The sequence below is a fragment of the Phalacrocorax aristotelis genome, chromosome 18 (assembly GCF_949628215.1).
Source record: "Phalacrocorax aristotelis chromosome 18, bGulAri2.1, whole genome shotgun sequence".
Classification (NCBI taxonomy): Eukaryota; Metazoa; Chordata; class Aves; order Suliformes; family Phalacrocoracidae; genus Phalacrocorax; species Phalacrocorax aristotelis.
The window spans coordinates 4417807-4428343 of NC_134293.1; the positions used below are offsets into that span (position 1 = coordinate 4417807).

Sequence of the window (10537 nt, forward strand, 5' to 3'; positions counted from 1 at the left end):
CATTAACACTTAATTTACAGTGCCCTTTAGGGATAATTTCAAACAATTCAGCTTAGCCTCCCCCCTCCCCCCCTTCCAAATGAACAAGTAAATCACTCAGAGTGACTAATTAGGACTTTCCTTTGAGCTAAATGAAGTCTGTAAACCGGTCTGAGGATGTGGAGGTTTTTCAGATGCTCCCCTGGGAGAGCCTGGCAGGTGGGTGCTGCGGTGGCTGCAGGGCTGGGGATGCTCCAGGTGCCGGGATGGGGGACGGGACACGGATGCTGTGGCTGCCATGGCCATGGGGACTTTGCCCAGCCTGCGAGGGAAGGGCAGAGGCAGTGGCTGGCGCTGGGCTTTCGTGCAGCCGATTGCCCTGTTGGGGCCTTATTTCCCTCCCCTGCTCAGAAACCCCTGTGCGGTGGCCTCGGAGGTGTCACGGAGCCACGGCTGCCCCCGTGCCCTGCTGGCGGTCCTCGAGGAGCCCCACAAGAAGGTTTGTACCCTCCTGGCTTGCAGGTGAGATCCTGCTCAGCTTCGCACTGAAAGCTTTTGCTTTTCAAAGGTGTCGAGTACTCACTTCTGTGTCTGCGGCCGTGATGGAGAGGGCGCCTGGTGCGGTGGCGCGTATCCTGAGCTGTGTCTGCCTCTTGGCCTCTTCTGTGGACAAGGACAAAACCCAAACCCCCCAAACGACGGCTGTAGCGCGAGCAGGGCGTTCCTGCCCAGGTGTGAAGGTGAGCTGGTCACTGAATAACAGTGAATCAGTGCATTGCTGGGGCGACAGCTCATGGGCGGGTGTCTGGCACTTGCATTTTTTGAACTGAATATATCTTTTATTTTAATGCTGAACTAAAAAGGCTCAGGGCCAGGGAGGCTGCAGGCCAGGCCCCCCCCGCAAGCGCTGCTCACGCAGCCGTGGGTGCCCCAGCAGAGGGTGCCCGTGGCTCAGATTTGCTCATTTTTCAGAGGAAAGATTCAGTGCTTGGGGCTAACTGAATCCTTCCCTTTGAGCAGCAGGGATGAGGATTAACCATTTCTTTATTCTTGACCGATAGGTAAGTATGTATATTTTTCCAATTCATAGGAACTGCAGTTTCTCCTTTTTTCTTCTTTTTTTTTAATTTTATTTATTTGAGCAGTACTTTAATAGAGGAGGCACTTCACTGGCTTTGCATGCATTTGGGAAAGCCGGGTGCAGTCAGGCTGTGCTCAGCCATGCCAGCTCCCCCCCCCCCCAACGAGGAGGCAGGTGAGTAACGATGGAGCAGTTACTTTACTTTTGGAAAGCTCCCAAAAAGCTTTGAAACCTTAGTGCCCCCAGCGGCTCCGCCGACGGCGCGAGTGAGGTAGGTTGGCGTTCCCACCGTTGCTTGTCCGGCAGTCCAGCAGCCATCGCGACTCCCCTCCGAATTTCTCCATACGGTCACTGTACCTACGGAGCACCTTGCTTTGGCACTGCAGTATCAGACAAGGCTTATTGGGAGTTGCATGAGGCTTGAATTTTAAGAGGCAGGAATTTATGTGCGTACCTAGGGCTGCAGCTCAGGGTTTTTTTGCCTGAGACCTGCAATACAGGTTTTTGTGAGTGCAGTAAATCCCACTCCGGACGCCTCTGCTGTTTGCACTTTGCCTGTTTCCCTCGGTGGTAAGTTTTGGCCCCACTCTGTTTCACTGGGATGCCCCTTTGCTGTCACCCACCCAGCTTTTGGATGTATCTGATGTGGCCGATGTTTCCTCCTTCTGCCCCAGCTCCATCCTGCTCTGGGCTGAGGCCCACGAGGAGCACGGGGACCTCTGCACGCTCGCACCTTTGGAGATGGAGCTTTGTGCTGTGCGATTTGCCCCTGATCTAATAAATGCGATCCATTAATTGGATCATTGCCTGCTTCTCCAGTTAATTTCCTGGGTATTTTTAAATGTTAAAATGTAGTTTTTATAGTCTTTCATTATTGTTAGCCTTAAGCTTGACTATAATTGTCCCTGTAATGTAACTGTAAAAAACTCCTAGCTTTATATCATAAAGGAGGACATTAATTGTCATTTTTTGTGTACATCAGCAAGATCAAAACATGCTTCCTGATTACTTCTGTTTGTACATACAGTCTCTTTGATATTTAGATATTAATAAAGTGTGTGTGTGTAATTTGAAAGTCAATTCTTCCCTCCCTGCTGCTTGTCATATATTCCTTTCAGAGTCTTATTTACCAAATTGATTTTAAAATTTAGTAATTGCCCTTCCAAAATGATTTCTCAATAATCAAAATGTCTCTAAGCACAGTGGCAAAATATTTGTCCTCCCTGGTTCAGAAGATGCGCTCTGCGCCTCAGCCTTTTTATCCTCAGACGAGGGCGAACGCAAATCTTTTCATGCCCCAAAACCAACTCCTGGGAGAGCTGGCTGCGAGAGAAGCTCAGCTCATGCCCCAGATTTCGCTTTTGTGCACAGATTATCAACATGACCAAAAAAATCCCGTTCCATCCAATGCATCACTGGGTCCTGGTGAGGTTTGCTGAGGCTGGAAGGGCTTTGGGACAGAGAACACCTCCTTTGTCTTTGCAAAGCTCAAGGTGGTACCACAGCTGAAGGGAAGAGCTTGGTCCTGGGGCTGATCCTGGCACTGCTGGGCTGGGCCCGAGCGGCCGGTGCTGGAAACGCCACCCAAGGGGCACCTTCCCCGCCGGCGGTGGGGAACCCTCCGGCGCACCACAGCCCCGATCCGAGTTTGTAAATGTAATCAACCTTGAGGTCTTGTTACTTCCACAGGTGCAATTAACATTACCATCTGCTAATCCGTGATTAATGATGTTTACAAATATGCTACAACATGTTAAAATGTGCCTGCATGCTTCTTTTTTTTTTTTCCCCTTTCCCCGCCCCAGGTTCCGGCATGGGAGCTGTGCTGCCGGCAGTGGCGCGGGAGGGATTTCCCGGCGGAGAGCTCCCCGTACCCCACTGTTAATTCACAGACATTTTGTTTTCATTATTTAAAAGTGTTGTTAAACTCCAAACCAGCTGTAGGAATGACAAGTTCAAATCAGAAGGTCAGTGCTGCTAAATGGGATTTAATTGCACGGGGGTTGAGGTACCAACTGATGAATCTGAATAATAAAACTTTGTGGGGAGCGACATATGGTGCAGTTTAAAGTAAATTTTTATTGATCATCCCACAACTGATGTGTTAATGGGATGGCAGTCTTTGCTTTGGGTTTGATATTGATGTGGAGTTTTAATAATGTCACACAGGAATATTGCGGAGGGGTTTATGAGTTAAAAAAAAAAGTGTTTTCTATTAACTGCCTTTTTCTTCTTAACACAGAGAGGAATACATTATATCGCTACTGTATGTCCTCCAGATCTAGGTTACATGTAATTGCTTGGTAATTGGTAGAACCATGTAAAAGCCATGGTATTTGCCAGTAAACCCTCCTAAGTTACCATGAAATTGAAGTGTGATATTTATTCTCTACAAAACTTGCTACCCAAATATTGTGTACGATCAGGTTTGGTCACCGCAGAGGCGTTTCTGCAGTGGCTGTGTAACGCCTGCACGGCTCGGGTTTTGCACCGATACCATCCCAGCGACTCGGGGGGGGTCTGACTGGGAGGTTAATGGGTTATTTTGCTTCAAGGGAAGATGCTTTAACCTCCCTTGGGCTTCAGTCTCAGGATTATTACAGTTATTTCAAGGCCCAACTCAGAATGATGGAGGTTTGGAGGTAGCTGAAGAAGTTCTCGTGTTTTCAGTGGGACTGGGAACAGTAATTACACTCATGATGGTTTTTGAAGCCTCTGGAGATAAAGTATTTGTTGGTACACGGGGGTGCATCCTCGGGTCGCCTGTATTTTAGCCTCTTGTTAAGTAGGATGTCCAAACCTGTTCCCATCTTGGCAATTTCCGTGATTTATCCGTGCCTCTGGTTCAGGCACCGCCAGCCCCACAGGCGTGCAGGGGCTCACGTGCGAGGAGCCTCCGCTCGTGGCTTTTTCTCTCTGATGGAGGTTTTTTGCCTCCTCTATGTGAAATGGCTGGGTGGATCCAGTGATCCCTTCTTATCGCTCGCCGCATGGCTTTAAATATGAACAGAAGTAATTGCCTTGCTTATGATCAATAGTTTTATATTCTTAAAAATGTAACAATGTGCTGTGAATTGATGCAAAGTTAAACCTGCCCATTTTTTTTTTTCCCCTGGCCTGTTTTAGAAGCTGCAAACTCAGCAGTGTTTCCCCTGCGCTTGGGAAGCGGTAGCTCAGCTGTTTTCTCCGAAGTTCTGAACATTGCATCCTGCGCATCCCACGGGTCCGGCCCCGAGGCTGCCGGGTCCCCTTTCACGTCTGCCTGCACGGACAGAAGCTGTAGCGCCTGCAGTTGGGTATAAACGTCCTTCCGTAACATTTTTAAAGCTGCCTTTGAAAGGTTTGTAAAGCAGATAAAACGACTGCCTGACCCTGTGGGTTCAGGGTCCTGGTGGGGTGTTACTGAAGCGTCCAAGCACCAAATTGCCCATGGGAAAGTGGAGAGAGGGGACAGGCTCAGCCCCATGGAGCAGCTCAGGGTGACCAGCGCTGCCAAGGGCTCAGAGGGCCTCAGGTCAAAGCCTCCATGCCTATGTAAATCATTTCACTATTCCAATATTCAATTAATTATGGGAGCAATTGCTGCCTGCTTCTCCTGCGGGAGGCAATGAATAGTCAAATGATGCTTTCCCTCCTCGCCTCTTCTCATTGCCCAAAACTGCAATCGTTTTTCCAATTTTTGAAAGCCGTTGCTGCAGATGTGCCTTTTCCTTCGTACTTTTAAGCCTGCCCAGGGTCGGGGTGCTGTACGCCAACACCCTCGTTGCAGACTTGCCTGGGCACACCGACGCAGCCCTGGCCCCGCAGCAACCCCTCGCTGCCCCCGCATCTGCAGGTGCTGGTGCTTCGGGAAACGCCCCCTTTTTCTGCGAGGTGTCGGGCGGTTGGGTTCCAGCGTGGGGCTGGGGTGGGTGGGGGGCAGAAAGGAGAGGGGAGCTGGAGGTGGGGATGGGAGCGAGGGGGGTCCCGGGGTGAGAACACGCAGCGGATGGTGGAGCGATGCTGCAGGCGGCGCAGGACAGAGGTTGTCCCACCAGTGCTGCAGCCAAGCGTCGTTCTGCACGCTTGTATCAAGGTATGGGGTAGTATCATGCATTAAATGTATGTGATGTACAGCAAGGAGAGTTACCCCCTTTCCATTTGGGATGGTTCCTGGCACGTGAGGTCTGTCCCGTGAGTGGCAGCTGCGGGGGAATCCGGTGGTTTTGCAACCCCAGACCAAGCTGTCTGCTGAGGATGGAGCAAGTTGATGCCATAAAACAGGCTTAAAGCCAAGCCTGGGCGAGCACCCTGCTCCCCAGCGGCCCCGCGGGTGAATCCGCAAGCGGGAGAATAGTTAAAAGCAAGAGAGATGCAAGAGCGATGCACGAGGGTGTGCGTTACCCGGCAGAATAAATGAGGTGGTGGTGTCTGGCAGCGCCTTCGCAGCTTTGCCAACCCTCATTAGCACCTTTCAGCAAAGCGGAGCTTATTCAAACTATATCACAAGTCTTTTGCTGGAGATTGCATCTGTGCCTAATATGCATTTTTATATAAACAAGGGTACTAAATGGCCTTTCAGTTCCCTCTGTAATGTCTTTTTTAATGGAAGGTCCTGAATTAAGAACATATATATATGACTCTAAGAATTTTCTAAGTGATATTGAAAACCTATTGTAAAGTAGGATTTCTTCTTGCAAAATTATTTTAATGAGGTTCCAGTTTATTTTCTGGCTATATTTTACTTATTTAATCCTCCAGAGGGGCTTTTCAGAGGCAGCATCTCATTTTCAATGCAACTATTCTTAACATTAGGGAAAACTACCTTTCTGAAATGCATGAAGGAAAAAAAAAAAAAAAAAGAACCAGAGGAAGATGTACGAGATAAGAATAAACTTGAAAAGCTTTGAGGTGGTTTATGGCTCCTCTTGAAAGAATAACAGTTCATGTATTTTTGTTATGGTGTGGTTTAATGATGCTTGCAGAAAAAAGATAAGGTAGAAATGGAAATATAAAATTAAACCAGCAAAGTGAATGTGATTATTTTAGTTACTAGTATTACCTGGGGAAAACGCTCTCGGGGTTTTTTTATCTAGACTAAATATTTGCTTTTCTAAAACGGAAGGCCCTCTGCATCTCCCAGCATGAGGGTGGGAAGTGAAATATCCCTGTGGTCCAGCAACTGCAAGAGGACGGTGGTGCCTCTGCCGGAGCCCCGACCACCGGCAGCCCCTGTGGCTGGTTCATCACCGCCTGACGCAGGTCATCCCAGCCAGCTCTGAAGTCTCTCCTCTGGCCCTGGGGAGGAGAGCTGGCTTTGGACCAGATGCTTTTCTGCTATTTTTAAGGGGATTGGGACTGTTTTTGAGGAATCTGGCTGTCTCTGCTCTTTGTTGTCCCTTTCGGTACCCTCCTGCTTCCAGGCACACCCGTCAGCGTCTCCGGCCGAGGACCTGACAGCGCCTGTTCCTCATCCCGGGGGTGCCCTTTGCACGGGGCTGGTTTTGCCAGGGTTGTGTCTGGTGCCACGATGAGGAGATGATCCCGAGAGGTGCTTCGCAGCCTCACCGCAGTGTCTGTGCCACTGCGTCACCGTGGGCACCCCGAGCGGTGGAGAGTGCAAGAGGGAGGCACGGTGGGACCCAGTTCCCAGCGACAGTGTGTGACTGGGGCTTTGTGCCTGTTCTGGAGGACCTTCCTCCCCCAGGATCTGGGAATGGCTAATCCCCAGGGTGCTGTGGTCTTGTCCTCTCCTTTATCATCCCACGCCATCCCATTCCATCCCATCCCTCCTGGCTCATTCCACCCCACCCATCCCCATCTCCGTCCCCATCCCTGGCTGTGGGTGCAGACCCGAGACCCCCTGTGGCGATGTGCTCAAAGGCTGTAATACCACCCCGCTCCAAGAGCTCTTGCCTTCCCTGGGCAGCTCTGCAGGTTTCCAGTCCAAGCCGAGCTGGTGTGGGGCCATGCTGGCCGTGCAGTTTGATGAGGATCAACAGGATCAGCCAAATCTCAGGTCAACCCAGGCGCAGCAGGCACGATCCTGACTGAGCAGGGCCGCACGGCCCCCGAGCATCCCACTGCAGCTGCCATCGAGTGAGCCCAGCCGCTGGGTCACGAGAGGTAAACTTGCGGATGAATTAAGCCCGACATGTGGCCTTGAGCCTCACTGGGTAGTTAATTTTTCAATTTCTTTCATGGATCTGGAATAGCAAAGAGTTTGTTTATAATTAAAGTACTTGAAGATTTATACTTTAATTCAAATAGCTGAAAAGAAGCAGTTTCTGTGTAGGTTTCTTCACTATCAGAATCTAAAACAGATTATTATGTAAATTTTTTTGATCCTAAATTCATTATAATATTCAATTTCAGGAAATGCTCTTGACCATCTGCTGCTGCTCTAAGAAATGAGTCTCAGAGATTGTTTACTACCAGAAATATTGTAGGTATTTAGGGTAGATCACAGTGGAGTATAGGGGCAATGTACTGATTTAGGAGTCTGGTTATATAAACGCGTAGTGCTGATGCCGTGAGCTGAGTGAGTTGGAAAGTGCATCCGCAATGGTGGCAGCTTCGGCTCTGCCGGAGTCCTGGCTCATCCCAGCTCGTGGCACTGGTGCCAGCTCCCTTTCCCCATCCACAGCGATGTCCCATCTATGAGCGGAGTGTACCAGTCCTTCTCTGTCTAGTAGGGAGGCAGTATGGATTAATTTCTGGTCTTAACGAAAGTGGTTTGAGATCCCTGGGATGAAAAGTACTATGAAAGTATCATTTGCTGTTTATTGTAACCTCCAAACTTGCCAGCAGCAGCCACGTGCTGATTCCCAGTGAGCTTTTGCTCTTGAAGATTAGAGCAAGAGGGGCTGAGAAGAGGGGGCGAAGCCCTTGTCACCGGCACGTACGCAGGACTGGGAGCTCAGCAGAACCACCGAGCCATGCTGAACTTTAATCTTTTTTTTTTCTTTCCCCAGCATATTGTACTACCAAAGCTTTCATTAGCAGTGTCAGACACAACGGATGAAGGCCAAGAGCGATGATAGGGATGCGCTGCAGGATGGGCTCCCACCCCGAGGTGCTGCTCTTCCCCGGCTCCCAGCACTTGCTTTTGATGCCATTATTCAGCCTCTGCAAGACACTAAAAGATGTTGCTGCCCTCTTGCTTGATCCTACACGTTTGGGTTTGGCTTTGTATGGAGGAGGAATGTATTAAATGTGGTTTCTTTTTCTTCCACCACAGCCTTGCTCAACAAGTGCAGCAGCCACGGGGCCGGCGGCTGCTGCCTATCGATCGGGGCTGGGGCTGGGGCCCTGCCTGCCCTTCCCGGCGACTGCGCCGAGTATCGACGGATCGAAGTGGCGAGTGGGGCCGAGGCTGGGAAGCAACGGCTGCTGGCAGGGAGCGGGCAGGGGCGTCCCCAGGGCTCGTGCTCCCGCTGGACAGGCAGCCGAGCATCACCCAAGCGTTCTCCCGGCACGGGGGATGCGGCTGCCCTGCCTCGCTGCAGGGTTGGGCTGGGGATGAAGCTGTGCAGAGAATGTTTGTTAACATTGAATTACGTACAGTATTTGGAAAGACGAACTGATAATGTAGAGGAATAGACTTCAGAAAGGCACTCGTGTCTGTCTGGATGCAGAGTGTCGCAGTGCCCGCATGCAGGGGGATGCCTGGAGTGATACTAGTACACGTGTTGTATAGCTCTAGCAGTTTCTATAGGAGTGTATGCAAATGCTTGCAGCCTCCCAGCGGAGTAACTTCAGAGCATTTCCTGAAGTAGTTTGGTTTGGTTTTTTTTTAGCAAACCCGGTTTCATTACAAGGGTGTCCATACTATCAGCAGTGGGGTAGGAAGATGGGCAATATTAATGTGGGTCTGCAGGACAGGGACTGCTCAGCAGCTCCTGGATAAATATCAGAGCGCAGAGTGTGACGGAGAGTTTTTCTTGTTCCTGTTGTTCTTCATTCATGTACAAACTATGAAACCAGTGTTTTCTTATCTGGAGGCCTTCCCAGGCTTCAGTATTCAAACCCTGGCAATCACTAATCGCCTTACTTCCTCTCCTTCAGGGAAACTTTAACTCTTGCCCTCTGCTGCTAAGTAGATCTTTAAGCTGGGAATAATGTGAGACAGAGGGAAATTAACAGCCTTTTCCTGCTCCTTCCTTGGCTGAAAACCACTAAAGAATTAAATAATTTAAAAGGTATAAATTTGCATTCAAATTATTTCCTGCTGATGAGGATTTCGTTTTTGAAGGGGTGTGAGGGAAGATGTACACACCTTGTGCCCTCACCCTTCCCTTTCCAACCTCTCAGAGCCCCCGGCAGCTCCCGGGTTTGTGGGGTTGGCTGTGGGGGACGGGGACCCCATGGTGCTGGGACGCCTCCGCCTGCCCAAGTCCCAGTAGCTGCCTAGGACAGGATCTCCGCAGCTGACAGTCGCTCCAGTGGCTTTTCCCCCTTGAACGTCCTAATCCCCATCGGTGACACCCACGGAGGTGATGAGGAGGGCAGGTGGCCTTCCTCCGCCGGCTGGGGATGCTGCGGTGGCACGGTGCAGGTGCCGCGCTGGGGTGTAAGTCTGGGCGGGGATAGAGGGGCCGGGGCCACGGTGGCCTTTGTCTGCCTGTGCCAAACAGATGTGAACAAACCCGAGTTCGATTTCCAAGACCGCCTGGGGAATATTGCTAACTAATTATAGAAAACAGAAGACGCACTCCCCTCCTCTTGCATTTTTTGATAAACATTGTCTCCTCTCAACAGCTGAGTATTTAATTAGTGTTGATTGTTGTTCGCGTGTTCAATAACCACTCATCATGCGGGGGGTGTCCGCTGGGGCAGCGTGGCCTGGAGCACAGAGGAACGGAGGGTGTTCATAATTAAGGATGCAATTTATTTGAGTAAGTCATGTGTACAGTGCCCTGTGTTTTAGGTTAATTTTCAAGGTTAAAGGGTAAAAAAAAAATAACCCACAGCTTTGGAGGATGAGGAGTGACAGTTGGCAACTCAAGACTGAAAGTTGTGCAGGGGATATATGTGTGTATATATATGTATATATGTGTGTATACACACACAATTCATCCAAGCCTCTGCGTGAGTGACATACGTGGCTGCACACGTGTTCCCACCAGAGCTCTCCAGGTCCCTCAACAGTCCTCATCTTCTTTCCCTACAGACTGCGCCTGGTTCCCAAGTTTTGGCTAGAAAACGTTGTTGTGTGGAGTTGGATTTTCCAGCTGTGGAAAGAGTCCTTAGGAAGCAGGTTTAATAAAAAAAACACCAATGGAGTTATTTTCCTAGTGCTGCTGGTTGTGCGGAGGGCTGAGATTCGCCGTCAGTCCCGGTTTATCAAACCATGCCATGGTGTGCGGGAGGGATGTTTTTCAGCCTCGTGTTTGCTTGTATTTACCTAGAAGACTAGCGATGTGCACCGGCATCCCCGCACGCAGCCCGTGTCACGGTGGGCAGGGATTTGGCTTTGCTTTCCAAGCACCATATAGA

General features: G+C 50.1%; 2 long non-coding RNA genes across 3 annotated transcripts; both read left to right on the forward strand.

Moving 5' to 3' along the window:
* Positions 1–547: 547 nt before the first annotated feature.
* LOC142065994 (uncharacterized) lies at positions 548–5884 on the forward strand. Its single transcript, XR_012663592.1, has 3 exons — positions 548–719; positions 2866–3027; positions 4187–5884. It is a non-coding gene; the product is annotated as an uncharacterized LOC142065994 (long non-coding RNA).
* A 1137-nt stretch (positions 5885–7021) lies between these two features.
* On the forward strand, positions 7022–9242 carry LOC142065993 (uncharacterized). 2 transcript variants are annotated; one of them, XR_012663591.1, is made up of 4 exons: positions 7022–7165; positions 7415–7484; positions 8014–8114; positions 8280–9242. It is a non-coding gene; the product is annotated as an uncharacterized LOC142065993 (long non-coding RNA). The 2 variants fall into 2 exon arrangements; XR_012663590.1 differs by lacking the exon at positions 7415–7484 and having other exon boundaries at positions 7025–7165.
* The last annotated feature ends 1295 nt before the right edge of the window (positions 9243–10537 follow it).